At 46.4% G+C, this 19,791-nt stretch overlaps 1 long non-coding RNA gene across 1 annotated transcript in view; it reads right to left on the minus strand.

The window, feature by feature from the left end:
- Positions 1-1,548: 1,548 nt before the first annotated feature.
- Positions 1,549-19,791, minus strand: part of LOC308275117 — a 562,357-nt gene continuing 544,114 nt past the window's right edge. The window contains exon 2 of the long non-coding RNA XR_013961699.1: positions 1,549-1,633. This is a non-coding gene — a long non-coding RNA (uncharacterized lncRNA). The remainder of the gene's footprint in view (positions 1,634-19,791) is intronic.

Genomic DNA, 19,791 nt, shown 5'->3' on the forward strand with positions numbered 1-19,791 from the left:
CTGGACCAGCTGCCTCCAGGGGGCGCCCTAGGGACGGGATGGAGCGGTCTGGTCTCAGGCTCTGACTGAGTGCAGGTGCTCAGGACACTCAGAGCATCTGTGGAGGAGACGGTGGCACAGGGCCATTCTCTCCCCAGCCTTCCATCCTCTGCCCACGTAGCTGCAGAAGTGGCTGGGTAGGAGTGGCAGCTGGAACGTGCAGGGGCGCTGCACCCCTTGCTCTCTGGCTTGGGCACCAGCCTCAGCGGGTTTCTCCCACGACTTAGGGGTAAAGAGCAGCACAGCTCAGCAACCTGCTGCCCAGGGCCCTGGGACTCACGCCAGGCCCTCTGCTCTGCAGGGGAAACCTTGCCACCATTGCCCTAGAAGCCCTTACCTTGGGGTGAGTGCTCAGTCTGGGACTGCTTTCTGTGACCTGCATGGAAAACAATAAATTTTAGTTATGAAAATTGATTGCTTGCTTGAGTCCTAAGCTAGGCATGGTGGCGCATGCTTGTAATCCCAGTACTTGAGAGGCTGAGACAGGAGGAGCACAGGTTGGTGGACAGACTCAACTACTTAGTGAGGCCCTCTGCAACTTAGTTAGACCCTGTTTCAAAATAAAGAATAAACTGGGCGTGGCTGCGCACACTTGTAATCCCAGCACTCAAGAGGCTGAGACAGGAGGATCACAGTTCACGGACAGCCTCAGCTTCATAGTGAGGCCCTTCACAACTCATTGAGACCCTGTTTCAAAAATAAAAAGACTAAAAAATAGGGCTGGGAGTGTAGCTCAGAAGTAGAATGCCCTTGAGTTCCATCTCCAGTACAGAAAAAAAAAAAAAAAGAATAAAAAATCGGGCTGAGGATGTAGCTTAGAGGTAGAATGCCCCTGGGTTCTATCCCCAGTACTGCAGGCTCAACAACGCAGTGTGGTCCTCAGCAACTTAGTGAGGCCCTGTTTCAAAGTAAAGAATAAATAGGTATGTATCTCAGAGGTAGAATGACCCTGGGTTCAATACCCAGTGCCACCACCAAAAAAAATTGATTTTTAATGTCCTAGCATATTCTAAATTCACTGCATGATATATGTTTCATTTGGAATTGTATTTCTTAATTAAAAAGTACTGTGGGAATAAGATGTGCCCAGGATTATAAACAGATATAATTACATATTTTTGAACTAGGAAAGATGTTTTAAATTGACCTAGGTATGCTGTATATAAACAACTGGTGGATTGAAATTAAGGTTTGTTATCTAAATGCAATGTTTTCCACCAGGGGGCGCTGTAGCTACGCCTGAAGATACTCCTCCACCCCCACTCCACCCTACCTGTTTCTTTGTCTTTCTTTCTTTCTTCCTTCCTTTCTTTCTTTCTTCTTTCTTTCTTCTTTCTTCCTTTCCTTCTTCCTTTTTTTTTTTGTGGCACTGGGATTGAATCCAGGGGCATTCTACCTCCAAGCTATACCGCAGCCCAATTTTCTTTTTCTTTTTTTTTTTCTTTTTCTTTTTGGTACTGGGGATGGAACCCAGGGGCATTCTATCTCCAAGCTACACCCCCAGCCCTATTTTTTATTTTTATTTTTATTTTTATTTTGGTGGTGGTACTGGGGTTCCTGGAAGCCCTTCTACCTCCGGGCTACACTCCCAGACCTATTTTATATTTTTGAAACAGGGTCTCTTAAGCCAGCGCAGCTGGCTTCGAACCTGCACTATCCTCCTGTCTCCGCCTCCCAAGCGCGGGGATTACAAGTGTGCGCCACCACGCCTGGCTCAGCCCTATTTTTTTATTTTTATTTTTGCAGTACTGGGATTGGAACCCCGCCCTATTTTTTATCCTTTTTTTTTTTTTTTTTTTGAAACAGGGTTGCAGAGGGCCTCACTAAGTGGCTGAGGCTGTCCAAGAACCGCGATCCTCCTGTCTCAGCCTCCCAAATGCTGGGATTACAAACATGAACCACCACACCTGGACCAATTTTATTTCTTATTCGGAAACAGGGTCTCGCTAAGTTACAGAGGGCCTGCTAAATTCTTGAGGCTGGCTTTAAACCTGCCATCCTCCTGTCTCAGCCTCCCAAATACTGGGATTTAAGTGTGCACCACCACACCCAGCTTTCCTTGTCTTGTGTGTGTGTGTGTGTGTGTGTGTGTGTGTGTGTGTGTGTGTGTAGCTGGGGATAAATCCCAGGGGCATTCTACCTCGGAGCTATATTCCCATCTTTTTTTTTTTTTTTTTTTTTTTTTTTGGCAGTACTGGGAATAGAACTCAGGGACATTCTACCTCCGAGCTACACCCCCAACCCTATATTTTAGTCTTTATTTTGAAACAGGATCTTACTGATTTGCAAGGGGCCTAAATAACTGAGGGTGTCCACAAACCGTGATCCTCCTGTCTCAGCCTCTCAAATACTGGGATTATAAGTGTGTACCATCACGCCCACTTCTCAGCCCTAATTTTTACTCTTTATTTTGAAACAGGGTCTCACCAAGTTGCTGAGGGCCTCACTAAGTAGCCGAGGCTAGCTACAAACCCAGATCCTCCACCATACCCAGCTTTCTTTTTCTTTTTTTATGCCTTTTTTTTTTTTTTTTTTTTTTTTTTGTCGTAGGGATTGAACCCAGAGGCATTTTACCTCCAAGTTACACCCCTAGCCTGACTTTATTTCTTATTTGGAAACAGGGTCTCACTAGGTAGCTGAGAGCATCATGAAGTTGCTGAGGGTGAATTTGAACCTATCACCATCTGTCTCAGAGTCCCAAAGCTCAGCTTTTTTTTTATTTATATTTTGAAACAGGGTCTCACTAACTTGCTGAGTCTGGCCTTGAACCTGCAATCCTCCTGTCTCAGCCTCCCAAATGCTAGGATTACAGGTGTGTGCCACCACACCTAGCTTCTTGTGCCACTTTGAAAACATGATTCCCTAGCCAGGCGTGGTGGCGCACACTTATAATCCCCACACTTAGGAGGCTGAGACAGGAGGATCACACAGGTTCGAAGCCAGCCTCAGGTACTTAGTGAGGCTCTCAGCAACTTAGTGAAACCCTGTTTGCAAATAAAATATAAAATAAGTCTGGGAGTATAGCCACCTCTGGGTTCCACCCCTAGTACCACCAAAAAAAAAAAAAAAAAGCATGATTCCCAAGACAGGCATGTTGGCGCAAGCTTGTAATCCCAGTAGTAGTTGGGAGGCTGAGACAGGAGGATCATGGGTTCAAAGCCAGCCTCGGCAACATAGCAAGGCTTTCAGAAAACTATTGAGACCCTGTTTCCAAATAAAGAAATAAAACTGGATGGGGGCATAGCTTGGAGGTAGAATGCCTCTAGGTTCAATCTCCTGTATCAAAAAAAAAAAAATTAAAAACATGATTTTCCCAATAGCAGGTTCAGTGAGAGTTGCAAGACAATCCCAGGTCTATGAGGCTTTGGTCTCCTCTGTAATCGGCTCTCCTCTGAAAAAGGCCCACGTCACAGCCCAGGAATTGAGTGTCTTGACTTTCAGGCCTCACTTCAGTCGGGAGTCCACCCAAGAGCCCATGTTTGTTACCAGGCCACCGAGTGGGTCGGCAAGGTCTGGGTTTTATGGGGCCGAGAGTGGAGCCAGCTGAACCCAGATGACAAGGACTGAGAGGTCTTCAGACAGAGGCTCTGCTCCTGGGAGCAGGGGAAACGCTGGGCAGTCCTCCGAAAACAGATGCAAGGAAGATGCTTGGCACAGGGACGAAGGCGTGGCCACAGATTCAGGACCAGCTTCCCACGGGAGGAGAGGCCCCGGCTCAGCTGTGGAGATGGGTGGACAGTGTGTGCTAGGGACTTCAGAGGTGGGGAGGCCCTGGGAGATGGCACAGTGGGAGGCTGGTTCTTGGAGGCAGTGCCATTCAGACGGGAGCAGGCCAGGCACCCGGCCGATCCTGGGGAGGGTGAAGTCTCCAGAACGGCGAGGCTCGGGACCTGATGGAGAAGAGGGTGTGCTCCAGCCGGGTGGATGGCAACACCCATGATCCCAGTACCTGGGAGGCTGAGACCGGCAGTTCACAGGTTCAAGGCCAATCTCAGCAACTTAGTGAGATCCTGTTTCAAAAAAAAAAAAAAAATTGAAGGCCTGAGGGTGTCACCTGGAGGTAGAATGCCCTGGGTTCAATTCCCAGTACCAAAAATAAAGAAATAAATAAAAATTGGTCCTCGAGGGACAGAGAATAACTGGATAACATCTCATGAGTAACTCCTTTGGGGCATATTCCTGTATAAAACATTTCCATTTTGTGATGAAACTATTCTGGGCACTTCCTCCCAAGAGCACCCAAGACATCATGGGTGTTCCTAATTTCAACATCATTTTAGGTCTGTCAGTCATCGTGGTGGTTACAATCGGCGTCCAGTGGCAAGCTAGTCACTGTCTCTCAAGCGGAAAGTCCCTGGTCCAGAATCCCGCAGTCACCGGTGGCCGGCCGCATCGGTCCTCCACACGGACACTTGTCCACACCAGCACTGCAGCTTCTAACAGGGTAGTAATTACACTGGCCATCTCTTTGTTCACCAGGTTTTTGGTTTTTTTAATGGTACCAGGGGTTGAATCCAGGGGTGTTCTACATCTGAGCTATACCCCCAGCCCTTTTTATTTATTTATTTATTTATTTATTTATTTATTTATTTATTTATTGTGGTATTGGGGGTGGAACCCAGAGGCCTTTCTACCTCCAGGTAATACTCCCAGACCTGTTTTATACTTTATTTGGAAACAGGGTCTCACTAAATTGCTGAGAGCCTCACTAAGTAGCTGAGGCTGGCTTTGAACCTGTGAGATCCTCCTGTCTCAGCCTCCCAAGCGTGGGGATTATAAGCGTGCGCCACCACGCCCGGCTCGCCCTCTTTATTTTGAAAGAGGGTCTTGCTAAATTGCTGAGGCTGTCCTCAAACCTGCAATCTTCCTGTCTCGGCCTCCCGAGTACTGGGATTATAGGTGTGTACTGCCACGCCTTGTCTCAGTGTAATTTTAGTTTACATTTCACTTCTTGTCATGTGCTTAAAGACTTTATATCGTTTTTATGGGTACTGGGGATTGAGCCCCGGGTGTTCTACCTCTGAGCTGCACTCCCAGCAGGCTCTTTGCTAAATCATGGCAGGTCTTGTTAAGTTGCTGAGGCTGGCCTCAAACCTGTGTTCCATCTGTCTCAGCCTCCCAAGTACTGGGATTACAAACGTGCACTACCACACTCAGTTCACATTTCTTGCGCGCGCGCGCGCGTGTGTATGTGTGTGCAAACTATCTCTTCATATCCTCTGTTCATTTTTTATTGTATTGAAATATTTTTCATCTCAATTTTTAGAAGCTCTTTGTATTTCAAAAAGAAAGTTTTTTGTCTTTGATATAAGTCTTTTGTCTTTGATATTAGTTTATTCTATCTCTTTTGACTTTATATATATGTATATATTAGACATAAAATTTTATATAAGATATATATATATATATTTGTGTGTGTGTGTATGTGTGTGTGTGTGTGTGTGTGTGTGTGTGATACTGGGGATGGAACCCAGGGGCATTCTACCTCTGAGCTATACCCCCAGTCCTATTTTTTTATTCTGTGTGTGTGTGTGTGTGTGTGTGTGTGTGTGTGTGTGTGGTACTGGGGATGGAACCCAGGGGCAATGTACCTCCAAGCTACACCCTAGCCCTTTTTGTTATTTAGTTTGAAACAGGGTCTCAGTGAGTTGCAAAGGGCCTCACTAAGTATCTGAGGCTGTCCTCAACTCGCAATCCTCCTGTCTCAGCCTCCCAAATGCTGGGATGACAAGCGTGCGCCACCACGCCCAGCTCTGACTTTATAATTTTACTGTAACTTCTTATTTTGAGATAAGTAGAGATTCACATACAGTACTTTAAAAGCACAGCATCATAGCCGGGCGTGGCGGTGCACACCTGTAATCCCAGCATCTGGGAGGCCGAGACAGAAAGATCGCGGAGACCCTGTTTGTTCAAAATAAAGAACAAAATGATAGTACAACATACTTAGGATATTTTTGGTCACCCCAAAATTTGTCGCCATTGTTAATGGAGTGGAATTATCAGTCTTTTTACTTAGGGATTCTGGATGTTGACGCTTATAGAAGGTCTTGCAATATTTGTATCACCAGTAGAGGGAGCAGTTACCCCCATGACGTAGTTGGCGGGGAGGGATTCCTAGAGATGCCTTTGCCTTAGGACTGGTGTCTCTGCCAGCAATGACCTTGGTGTCTCTGCCAGCAATGACCTTGGCTTTCCTACAAAGCCCCCTTCTCACAGCCCCACCATCTGGCTTTGGCGCTGACTGGAGACGCTGGTGCCGAAGGCTCTTGGCAGCGGATAGTGGCCCTGCCCCTGAGCCCGGCTGGCCCATGAGTCACCTGTCAGGGCGGGTAGCTGGGTGGATGGACACTGCGCCATTTCAGAGCCCTGTCTGTCCAGTGCCTCCTGAACTTGGGGAAAATCACTCAATGGTTGGTGCTTCAGTTTCACGGGCTTTCCCCAATCCTCCTGCCTGTTTTCACTACAGAGTCGGGGGCTTTGAAGTCCCAGGCTGCTATCGACCACCTGTCATTTCTGCTGCTTAAGCCACAATTACCGTGCTTCCTACGCTTGACCTGTAATTGAATTTCCTTGGGAACTCAATGACAAGATTGATTCAGCCTAATTGAGTCAAAGATCGACCCTCCTAGTCCTAGTCCTTGTTTCTGCCCAGGGCTCTCCGGGCCAGGGATACGTAGGAGGTGTCACAACTCCCGTTTAAATAGTCAAGAACCGATTGATACCTTTTAAACACCATTTCTTTAACAGATCCCTTAGGCCGCTTTCCTCCTCCTCCTCCTCCTCCTCCTCCTCCTCCTCCTCCTCCTCCTCCTCCTCTTTGCCTTCCCTGTCTCGGCCAGCCAAGGGCAGAGGAAACTTCTGCTTTTAAACTTGTGTTTTCTTCGCATGAATGTTCTTTGCATGAATGTTCAAATGCAATTCTAAGAAGAAAAAAAAAGTCCAGCTGTTTTTCAAAAGCAGGTTTGGAAATGAGTTAAAAAGTCAGCTTCTAGGAAGTCAGCAACTTCTTAAAATTTTTTTTTTCTTAATATGACTCAGTAATAGAAAGACAAATGGGGGAGGGAGGGGCGGGAAGGGATGATCAGTGGGTGCTTAGTTACAGTTAGGCGGGAGTCCAAGGCTCTGGGGCAGCAAAATTATGTCATTTTCAGGAAAGCGGATGTCTTGACTTTCGGAGACAAGCAGATCTCACTTCGTGTGGCTAACGCCCACGAGAACTGGGAACAGGTATTCAAACAAATACACATAAACACGTGCGCAGAGCAGCGCCATGGTTCACTCCGGCTAGAAGGCGGGAGCAGCCCCAGCGCCCTTCGCCCGGTGAATGGATGAAAACGTGGTAAATATGAGTGATGGAATGTTATTTGGCCACGAAAAGGAACGGAGTACTGATCCATGCCACAACACGGATGAACCTTGAAGATACTATGCTAGGAAAGTGGGACCAGCCGCTCTCAGCAAGTCAAGGGACGCAGGTTTTCTCTCCTCTGTGGGAGCCAGAATGGAAACAGGAAGCGAAAGACGCTTCCGTCAAATGGGAAGGGAGTGGGGGAGGGAAAAATAAGACGGAAGAAGGAAGCAGTTCAGATAAAGCTATGTCCATATGCGAAGGCATCGCTACAGATCCCACTGACGGGTGTGGGAGGGGCGCGCGGTGGTCCAGGAGAGAGGCACACCGAGCTGTGTGCGTGTTATGTTTGTATTACTTTCACTCTCACCGGGACACAATAATTACAGTGCACCAATAAAAGCGTAAAAAGAAGCTCTGCCGTACTGTTGTACATTGGGTGAGTGTAGATAAAGCTCGTGGGCTGTACGTTCTAAAAGTACAGGAGAAAGCCGGGAGTGGTGGCGCACCCTTGCAATCCCAGCATTCGGGAGGCTGAGACAGGAGGATCGAGGTTGGAGGACAGCCTCGGCTGCTTAGTGAGGCCCTCCGCAACTCAGCGAGACCCTGTTTCAAAATAAAGAACAGAGCCGGGCGTGGTGGCGCACGCTTATAATGCCGGCGCTTAGGAGGCGGAGACAGGAGGATCGCACAGGTTTGAAGCCAGCCTCAGCTACTTAGTGAGGCTCTCAGCAACTTGGGGAGACCCTGTTTCCAAATAAAATATAAAATAGGTCTGGGAGTATAGCCCAGAGGTAGAAACCCTCTGGGTTCCACCCCCAGTACCACCAAGAAAGAAAGAAAGAGAGAGAGAGAGAGAGAGAGAGAGAGAGAGAGAAAGAAAGAAAGAAAGAAAGAAAGAAAGAAAGAAAGAAAGAAAGAGAAAGAAAAAAGAAAGAAAACATAGCCGGGCGTGGTGGCACACACTTGTAATCACAGTACTTGGGAGGCTGAGACAGGAGGATCTCACAGGTTCAAAGCCAGCCTCAGCTACTTAGTGAGACCCTGTTTCCAAATAAAATATAGAGCTGGGCGTGGTGGCGCATGCTTCTAATCCCAGCATTCGAGAGGCTGAAACCTGAGGATCACAGTTCGCGGACAGCCTCAGCTACTTAGTGAGTCCCTCCGCAACTTAAAGCTGGGCATGGTGGCGCACACTTTTAATCCCCATGCTTAGGAGGCGGAGACAGGAGGATCGCGCAGGTTCGAAGCCAGCCGCACTGGCTTAAGAGACCCTGTTTCCAAATAAAAAAGTATAAAAATAGGTCTGGGCGTACCAGTACCACCAAAAAAATTTTTAAATAAATAAATAAATAATAGGGCAGGGGGTGTAGCTTGGAGGTCGAATGCTTCTGGGTTCCATCCCAGACCTGCAAAAAAAAAAAAATATATATATATATATATATGTATGTATGTATAATAGGTTATAGCCCGGAGGTAGAGGCCCCTGGGCTCCATCCCCAAGACCACAGAAAAATAAATAAATAAAAATAAGAAAATAAAGAACAAAAAATAGGGCTGGGGGTATAGCTCAGAAGTAGAATGCCCCTGGGTTCCATCCCCAGTGACACAAAAGAATGTCCACACCAAAACTTACATGCAACTTTATTAATAATAGCCAAAAAGTGGAAACAACTCAGAAGTCCATCAGCTGGTGAGTGGATAAAGAAAAGTGTGGCATATTCACACCGTGGAACATTATTCCACATAAAAGAAAAATAATGATGAACTGGGTGTGGTGGCGCACGCTTGTAATCCCAGTATTCAAGAGGCTGAGGCAGGAGGATCATAGTTCTCGGCCAGCCTCAGCTACTGAGTGAGGTCCGCTGCAACTTAGTGAGATCCTGTTTCAAATAAAAATACAAAATAGGGCAGGGAGTGTAGCACAGAGGTCAAATGCCCCTGGGTTCCATTCCCAGACCCACAAAAAATAAATAAATAAAATAAAAAATAATGATATGCCGGCTATGGTGGTGCACACCTGTAATTCCAGTACTTTAGAAGCTGAGACAGGAGGATCGCAGGTTTAAGGACAGCTTTAGAAATGTATCAAGCTGCCCGGCGTGGTGGCGCACGCTTTTAATCCTCGCGCCTGGGAGGCTGAGACAGGAGGATCGCACAGGTTTGAAGCCAGCCTCAGCTACTTAGTGAGGCTCTCAGCAACTTAGTGAGACCGTGTTTCCAAATAAAGTATAAAATAGGCCTGGGAGTATAGCCCTGGAGGTAGAAAAGCTCCTGGGTTCCACCCCCAGTACCACCAGTACCACAAAAATAAATATAAAATAAAATAAAATGGGCAGAGATGTAACTTGGAGGTAGAATGCTCCTGGTTAAATCCTCAGAATCCACTACACACACACACACACACACACACACACACACACACACACACAAAACAAACAAAAAACAACAACAAAGAAAGAAAAAACAATTAAATTGCATACTTTATTTCTTTATTTTTAGTACTGGGGACTGAACTCAGGGTCATTCTACATCTGAGCTATGCCCACAGACCTATTTTATTTATTTATTTTATTTATTTATTTACTTATTTACTTTTTTTTTTTTTTTTTGCAGGTCTGGGGATAGAACCCAGGGGCATTTGACCTCCGAGCTACAGCCCCTGCTCTATTTTTGATTCTTTATTTTGAAACCGGTCTCACTGAGTTGCAAAGAGCCTCACTAAGTAGCTGAGGCTGTCCTTGAACCGCGATCCTACGGTCTCAGCCTCCTAATTGCTGGGATTACAAGAGTCGCCACCACGCCCAGCCTGCATTGCACAGTCTGAACAGATGAATTGTATGGCATGTGTCACAGCCACAGCCCAGCTGTGTCAGGACGGCAGGATAGACTGCAGAAAGGCCAAAGAAAGTGCCCAGGGACAGCGTGGGAGACATGGGATTGGTTAGGAAAAGCTCACAAAAGATCATGGCTACTCCGGGAAGAGATTAGGGGTGACAGCTGACACACGGCGCCTCCGTCCTGCAAGGTGCCGTGCCAGGCAGCGCCTCCTCTCTCCTTCATGCCCATGGTGGCCTGGATGAGTGACAGTATCCGCTCCACAGAGTCCTCACGTCCTCGCCCACCACCAAGAGAGGGGTCTTAGACGCTGGGCTGCAGGAGCCCCGAGGTCACCAGCGTCAGCGTGCTCAGTATGCTTGCAGGACTAGCAGCCCAAGGAGCACCTGTCCGGGCAAGGTGCAAGACAGCAGCTTCCTGCAGTGAACACCAGCTCACCCGGCTCCCAGCGTGCGGGGAGCGAGCCCGCGGCCTCATGGTGATGGCATCTGGGCTCTCCAGCCAGGCCTGCTCTCACGGTACCTTGACTTGGCTAGGTTTTGGAGCATAGAAAGGGGGCATTCAGGGACATGCATTTTACTGACCCTCTTTAAGGATGATACAGTTCTTGAATTATAATAAAACTGTTAGGGAGAGCCAGGCGTGGTGGTGCACACTTGTAATCCCAGTACTTGGAAGGCTGAGACAGGAGGATTGAGGTTCACGGTCAGCCTCAGCTACTTAGTGAGGCCCTTCACAACTCTGTGAGAACTTGTTTCAAAATAAAGAATAAACCGGGCGTGGTGGCGCACGCTTGTAATCCCCGCGCATGGGAGGCTGAGACAGGAGGATCGCGCAGGTTGGAAGCCAGCCTCAGCTACTTAGTGAGGCTCTCAGCAATTTAGTGAGACCCTGTTTCCAAATAAAATATAAAATAGGTCTGGGAGTATAGCTCGGAGGTAAAAAGCCTCTAGGTTCTACCCTCAGTACCAACAAAAAATAAAAATAAATTAAAAATGAAGAATAAAAAACAGGGCTGGAGGTATAGCTTGGAGTAGAATGTCCCTGGGTTCCATCCCTAGTACTACACACACACACACACTACCCCTTGTCGGGTACAGTGGAGCATGCCTGTGTAGTGGTGCACACTTGTAATCCCAGTACTCGGGAGGCTGAGACAGGAGGATTACAGGTGTAAGAACAGCCTCAGCAAGTAGTAAGACTCTCATCAACCTAGCAAGACCCTGTTTCAAAACAAAAAATTAAAAGGGCTAAGGGTATAGTTAGAGGTAGAATGCCCCTGGATTAAATCCTCAGTATCAAACATACACACACACACACACACACACACATGCACACATACACACATGTACACACGCATGTACACATGTACACAATACGCACGTGTACACATGTGTGCACTCATAAACACATGTACACACGCACACACATACACACATGTAGACATGCATGTACACACACGTGTGTACACATACATGGCCACACATGTACACATGTATGCACACATGGAAAGAAAAGAAAAAAGACATGCGGAGAAATAACAAAGAAGAGAGGTGAATTACCGCAAAGATGAAAGTACTCCTAAGTTAGCTGGTGGGCATCTGGTTTCTCTGCTGCGTTCATTTGTCGGCTCTGAGAATTTCTGAGCAATTTCCACTTCATTTGTGAAATACGATACTTTCATATTTTCTCCCTCTTTGTGCACTTTTTTCTTTCTCTTCTCACACGGCTTTGTCAGAATTTTTAGAGCTAAGTTAAATAGGGGTGATAATATGTCCTTGCCTTATTCCTATTTTAAAGAGGAATAATTCATGTTTCTCCATTAAGTGTAATTTTGACTTTGGGGTTTCAATAGGGCCTTTTTGTCATGTTAAAGAGGCAACCTTTTATTGCTTTTAGAAAGAATTTCAATTAAGAATCCCCTTTGGGTATTTATGGAAGTAAGTACACGCATTTTTATGGTTTTTTCCAATATTATTGGCCATGCTGACACTTGAGCTTCGATGGGGAAAAAAACCAGAAATAATTAGAGCAAATTTCCTTTAAAATTACATTATGTTCTTATTGCAAAAGTTTTTTTTTTTTTTTGGTGGTCCTAGGAATGGAACCCAGGGGCATTCGACCTCCAAGCTACACCCCTATTTTTTACTCTTTATTTTGAAACCGGGTCTCACTGAGTTGCAGAGGGCCTCACTAAGTAGCTGAGGCTGTCCGCGAACCGCGATCCTCCGGTCTCAGCCTCCCCAATGCTGGGATTACAAGCGTGTGCCACCACACCCGGCTTCTTACTGCTAAAATTTTATCTAGAATTTTTGCATATCTGTTCATTCATGAGATGACCATAGAAGCTTTTTCTCAGTGTTGTTCTTATAAAATGTGATTATCAAAATCTGGTTTATCAAGCTGAGTTTGGTGGCGCACACTTGTAATCCCAGTGCTTGGGAGGTTTAGATAGGAGGATTTCAGGTTCGCTGCCAGCCTACTTGTGAGGCCCGCTGCAATTTAGTGAGACACTGTTTCAGAATAAAGAATAAAATAGGAAGCCGGGCGTGGTGGCGCACGCTTGTAATCCCAGCATTCGGGAGGCTGAGAGAGGAGGACCACGGTTCATGGTCAGGCTCAGCTACTTAGTGAGGCCCTTTGCAACTCAGTGAGACCCTGTTTCAAAGTAAAGAATCAAAAATAAGGCTGGGGGTATAACTCATAGGTAGAATTACCCTGGGTTCCATCCCCAGTACAGAAAAATTAAAATAAAATAAAATTATAAAATAGGGCTCAGGTTGTCGTTCAGAGGCAGAATGACCCTGGGTTCAATTCCCAGTGCTACAAAAAAAAAAAAAATCTGTTTTATCAAAGAAAATGAAACAGCTTACAAGAAAGGTAATACCAATAGCAACAAAAAAAATATTGAAGCTGGGCGTGGTGGCGCAGTCTTGTAATCCCAGCATTCGGGAGGCTGAGACCAGAGGATCGCAGTCTGTGGACAGCCTCGGCTACTTAGTGAGGCCCTCTGCAACTCCGTGAGACCTGGTTTCAAAATAAAGAATAAAAAATAGGGCAGGGGGTGTAGCTCGGAGGTCGAATGTCCCTGGGTTCCATCCCCAGACCCATACAAATAAAAAATACACACACACACACACACACACACACACACACACACACACACACACACACTACTGGGCATGGTGGTGCATGCTTGTAATCCCATTATTTGGGATGCTGAGACAGCAGGATTGAAAATTCAAGGAAAACCGCAGCAATTTAGAGAGGCACTCTGCAACTGAGCTAGACCCTGTCTCAAAATAAAAAATAAAATAGGGCTGGGGGTATAGCTTGGGAGTAGAATGCCCCTGAGCATTCCCAATACCACAAAATCTCCAGTACCACAAAGGAAAGAAAAAGGAGGAAGAGGAGAAAGGAAGAGGAGGAGGAGGAGGAGGAAGAGGAGGAGAAATAAGAAATACCAAATAAAGCCATAGTAAGATATAAAAATAAAAAGTTTAAAAATAATTCCAGTTCAGGAAAAAAGGGAACCCCTTTTTTTTTAGACCCTTAAAATTGTATTTGATACCCTGAATCCAATAAAGTCAGAGGAGGAGAATGAACATTTTCAGATATGAATGGCTGTGTGTGTGTGTATGTGTGTGTGTGTGTGTGTGTCTGTGTGTGTGCGTGTGTGTGTGCGTGCGTGTGTGTGTGTGTGTGTGTGTGTGTGTGTGTGTGTGTGTGTCTGGGACTGGGGACTGAATGAGCCCAAGGACACTCTACCTCTGAGCTACACTCCCAGCCTTACTTTATATTTGTTTTTGAAACAAGATGTTACTTGGTTGATAAAAGTCTTAGTACTTGCTGAGGCTGTCACTGAACCTACAATCATCCTGTCTCAGCCTCCCAAGTACTGGAATTACAAGTGTGTGTCACCATGCCTGGCTTATGAATGGCTTTTGCTTTCTTCCTTTTTTGCATTTTCCAAAATTTCTACATATATAAAAACATGTCATTTTCATAATAAAAATATGCACATCCCAATTAAAACCCCAGTGAGATCTCCCTGCAGGAAAAAACACACAGCATACTGTTTAGGTAGCACTAGAAAATCTGCACAGAGAAGTCCAGGGCAGTGAGGGGTGTTTCAAAATAAAATAAAAACTTTTTTTTACAAACTGGGCGTGGTGGTGCATACTTGTAATCCCAACATTCGGTAGGCTGAGACAGGAGGATCGTGGTTCAAGGCCAGTCTCAGCTACTTAGTGAGGCTCTCGGCAACTTAGTGAGACCCTGTTTCCAAATAAATTATAAAATAGGTCTGGGAGTATAGCCTGGAGGTAGAAAGCCTCTGGGTTCCACCCCTATTACCACCAAAAAATAAAATAAAATAAAATAATGTCCCCACAACAGGGTTCGCATACCTGAAACTGGTCCCCAGGCAGCTGCGTTCCCTCCCACTGATCCTGAGGCTCCGACCTCCTCAGTGGCGCCACCCGCTGATGGGGGGCCAGTCTTTTGGACAGACCACTGGGCAGAGTGTGGGAAGCGCAGGCAAATTAAAAAGTAAAATAAATATGTTCTCCCTTTTTAGCCCAGAGTCCTTTGCCATGCCTGTCTATTTTCACATCATCTTTCTCTTCTCAATAAAAATGTTGACGATGGGCGTGGCGACACACACCTGTAATCTCAGTATTTGGGATTACTGAGACGTGAGGATTGCACGTTTGAGGCTAACCTCAGCAATTTACGGAGGCCCTGCTTCAAAATAAAAACTACAGTAGGCTGGGGAATGTAGCTCGGATGTAGACTGCTCCTAGGTTCAATCAATGTCTAGTATAAAAGAATGTTTAGAATTTAATTTCTAAACCAGGGATGGTTGGCACATGCCTGTAATCCCAGCACCTGAGGGACTGAAATAGTGTCGAAGTTTCAAAGCCAGCCTCGGCAATTTAGCAGGCTCCCAGGAACTTAGTGAGACCCTGTTTCCAAATAAAAAATAAAATAGGGCTGAGAGTGACGCTCAGAGGTAGACTGTCCCGAGATACAATCCCCAGTCCCACCCACACACAAAAGAATTCTTTCTTTCCTTTTTCTTGAAGGCACCCTGTCTTATAGGGGCTGGTTAGTTCAGTGCTGCAGCTTGGACTCATTTCCGTGTGCCCAACGTGTTTATCTCATCATCTTCCTAGTCACGCGGAGAGGGTTACCTCAGCAATGATTTGTTTTCAATTTCTCTATAGCAGGTGCCAGCCCTCAGTAGGGCAGGCTGCTAGCTGTCCACCAGGATCTATTCTCTCCTCTCTCTGTTCTTGCCTGGTGCCACAGGCACAGAAACAGCCCCTCAGTTAGGCTACATTTGAGTCTTTGGCCGTAGGTGTGATCAGGTGACCGAGGTCTTGCCAATGAAATTTAAGAAAGATGTCTGTGTGGCACTTCCTAGTATTGGCCACACCTTATTTATTTATTTATTTATTTATTTATTTATTTTGTGGTACTGGGGATGGAACCCAAGGGCTTTCTACCTCTGCACTACACTTCCAGACCTATTTTATATTTTACTTGGAAACAGGGTCTCACTGAGTTGCCGAGAGCCTCGCTAAGTAGCTGAGGCTGGCTTCGAACCCGCGCGATCCTCCTGTCTCAGCCTCCCAAGCGCGGGGATTACAAGGGTGCGCCACCACGCCCGGCCGCCACGCCTCTTTTAAATGACAGTGCTCTCAGCAGAGCAAAGACATGGAAGGAAACTGAAGCCCTCAGAGACGGTGTGGAGCCCGACTCTCTCTGCAACTTTAGGACAAAACCAGGGAAATAAACTGTGTCCAAAAGTCACTGGCTTTATTATTTATTATTATTTTGGTATTGGGGGTTAAACCCAGGGGCATTCTACCTCCACGCTACACTCCTAGCCATTTATTTATTTATTTATTTATTTATTTATTTATTTATTTTTGGTGGTCTGGGGATGAAACCCAGAGGCATTCGAACTCCAAGCTACACCCCCTGCCCTATTTTTTTATTTTGAAACTGGGTCTCACTAAGTTGCAGAGGGCCTCACTAAGTAGTAGCTGAGGCTGTCCGCCAACCGCGATCCTCCGGTTTCAGCCTCCCAAATGCCGGGATTACAAGCGTGCACCACCACACCCAACCCTATTTCTTATTTTGAAACTGGGTCTCACCAAGTTGCTGAGGGCCTCGCTTAGTTGCTACGGCTGGGCTTAAACCTATGGTCCTCCTGTCTCAGCCTCCCAAGTGCTGGGATTACAGGCGTGCACCATCACACCTGGCTCCACTGGGTTTGTTATAGCTGCTTGGCTCTCACCCTAATAGATTATACTTTTTGGATGCCCTCGACCCACCACCACACGTAGCTATGACTGTTCTCAGGAGACAAACTTCTGTGTCATCATCCCATCTACACTAACAGAAGCCTGAGCTTAGAGTCATACTTACTTTCTCTGTGTGTAGGGTTTTTGTTTTTTACCAAAATTCTCTTTTTCCCTCTTAGAATATCCTCAAGATGACTGTGAAAATAAAACATGGTAGACTGCTTGGCTGTGGGTTTTCTCTTGCTGTGTGTGTGCATATGTGGAGGGTGTGTGTGTTACTGGGGATTAAACCAAGGGGCATTTTACTTCTAAGCTACACCCCCAGCCCTATTTTATTTTTTGTGGCACCGGGAATTGAACCCAGGGGCATTCTATCTCCGAACTACACCCCAACCTAGTTTTTATTATTGATTTTTATTTTACTTAGTTATTTATTTTATTTTTTGTGTTACTGAGGATGGAACCCAGGGGCATTCTACCTCTGAGCTACACTCCCAGCCCTATTTTTTTTATTCTTTATTTTGAAACAAAGTTTCACTAAGTTGCAGAAGGCCTCACTGCCATCCTCCTGTCTCCCCCTCCCAAATACTGGGAACACCCAGCTCTTTATTTTTATTTTATTTTTTTTGTGGTACTGGGGATGGAACCTAGGACCATTCTACCTTTGAGCTACATCCCCAGCCCTATTTTTTATTCTTTATTTTGAAACAGGGTCTCACTGAGTTGCAAAGAGCCTAAGTAGCTTAGGCTCTTTGTGAACAGCAATCCTGTCTCAGCCTCCCAAATGCTGGGATTACAAATGTGGGCCACCATGACTGGCTCTTATTCTTTATTTTTTAATAAATTTTTATTGGTGCATTGTAGTCATACATCTCAATGGGATAAAATCTTGTGGAGATATACATGCACACATCACCCAATCAGCCCCTACCCAAGCTCTAAGCCCTTCCCTCCGCCTCCCTCCTACCCATGCTTGGCTTCCTGACCGACTCTGATATGTTTAAGTACAACCTGTGCTTTAAAGAGTTTCCCTTATCCTCCCTCCCATCCCCTCAGATATGTCACCTTCATTGCTCCTCTATAGGGTTCCTTCTTCATCCTGTTACCCATTTCTCCCTAATATCTTGCACATTAAGAAAAGCTTCTGATTTCTTATTTTTTGTGACATTTCACTGTAAACACCATAATTTTGTTCTCCCTTACGGCTGGGCAAAATTCCATTGTGTACGTATCCCATAGTTTTGAAATCCACTCATCCGCTGAAGGACATCTTGGCTGGTTCCACAGTTTGGCAATGGTGAACTGTGCCGCTGTGAACATGGTTGCTCATGCGTTAGTTTGGTATTTTGGTTTTCATTCTTTTTGATAGATACCCAGAGGTGGTGTTGCTGGATCATACGGTAAGTTCGTCTTCCTTCTGAGGATCTTCTATACTGTTCTCCAAAGTGGTTGCACCAACTTGCAATCCCACCAACAATGTATCAGAGCTTCTATTTCTCCACACTTACTCCCACTTACAGAAACCCTGAAAGCCAGAAGGTGAGCAACTCTGACAGGATGATCCACTCACAACCAATTTTTTCTTAAATAGAGGTCACTTGGATCTGGAAATCTGCTGAGAGATGAGGCGAGGCAGCGGCAGCTTCTAGTGCTTTCTGGACACACAGCTGAAGAAACCCGCTGGCCCTTTGCTGTGGAGCAGGCCCCAGTTCCAGGCCTGGCATGGGGCAGGTTCAGGTTCCGGGCCTGACCTGCTGGCTCCAGACCCGGCCTTGCCACCTGGCAGGCTCTGGTTCCTGTCACTGTGGGCATGACGTTTACAGAGGTTCCCATTTTTCCCTCCATATATGTATGTATGTATGTATGTATGTATACACACACACACACACACACACACAATTTTAGTAGGAGAAAATAGCACGTGTCATTTGCAGAAGCTGAGAGCCCAATTCCCTAGCAGCAATGGATTTTTATCTCCCCACTGAAAGCGGAGGCTCACAGCCTCACCATGGAGAGCGAAATCCGCTGCTTCAAGCACACCCTGACCCCCAGGACAGCACAGAGGAGCGCAGCAGCCATGAGCTGAGGTCTCCCGGAACAGCCGGCACAGCGAATAGGCCCAGCAATATGGGCGGGGCTCCCTCTGACTTGCCCAAGACATTTTTCTTTTATAGTGTGTCGTCTAGAATTCCTGCACGTGTGCGGCAAGAGCAGTCTACTTTTGGGGAGATATTTTCAAAAATTCAAGGTGGATTGGATTGGATCTGCCTCTCCTGAATACTAGCCGCTGTCGCTACTGCCATTTTTTGATCCGTCTCCGCAAAATGTTTCCTTACATAGTATGTTGTTCAGAGTTCCTGAGCATGTGGGGCAGGCGCAATCTACTTTTGGAGAGATTTCTTTAAAAATTCAAGGTGGATTTGGTAGGATTTGTCTGCCTCTCCTGAATACTGGCCACCGCTGCCGCCTTCTTGGTCTCTCCTAGAGTATGTTAATCATGGGCGGCAGGAGCAGTCTGCTTTCTGATCTCTTCTGGGATATCCCTCCAAAAATCACTTTTCTTGCAGTGGTGGGCGCCACACTGCAGTCTTACCTCTAATTCCACCATTTTCCCCTCTCTGTCTCCTATATTTCAGATAGGAAGTCATGACTGGAAATGTTTTTTGTGTTGTCCCAATCAGCTATTAAATAAAAATCTATTGTCCAGGGTTTCTCAGGGGGCTGCATGTCCTATTCGGCCGCTACTAACCATCACCGCTGCAGTCGTGGTCGCCACTGCAGCTGCAACTGCAGCCGCCACCATCTTCCTCCCTTTTCAATATTTTTTAATAAAACAGTACGTGTCTTTTGCAGGAGTTGGGGGCCCAAGTACTTAGTAAGCAATGTGTTTTATCTCCCCGCCAATAGCGGAGGCCCACAGCTGTACCACGGAGAGCGGGCTCTGCTGCTCTGAGCGCACCCAGCCCAGTGCTGGGGAGGAGCGCGGCTGCCAGGAGCGCCCTTGGCTCCCGGGACGTGGCACTGGCTGACCTGATTATGCGGGGCTCCATCTGATGCGCCCTGAACATTTTTCTTACATAGTATGTTGTCCAGAGTTCCTGAGCATGTTGGCCAGGTGCAGTCTACTTTCGGGGAGATTTCTTTAAAAGTTCAGGGTGGATTAGAATGAATCTACCTGCCTCTCCCGATACTGGCCACTGCCGCTACCACCATCTTGGCCCTCCTCCTGAGCATTTTTCTTACATAGTA

Source organism: Muscardinus avellanarius (genome assembly GCF_963383645.1).
Source record: "Muscardinus avellanarius genome assembly, chromosome: 16".
Lineage (NCBI taxonomy): Eukaryota > Metazoa > Chordata > Mammalia > Rodentia > Gliridae > Muscardinus > Muscardinus avellanarius.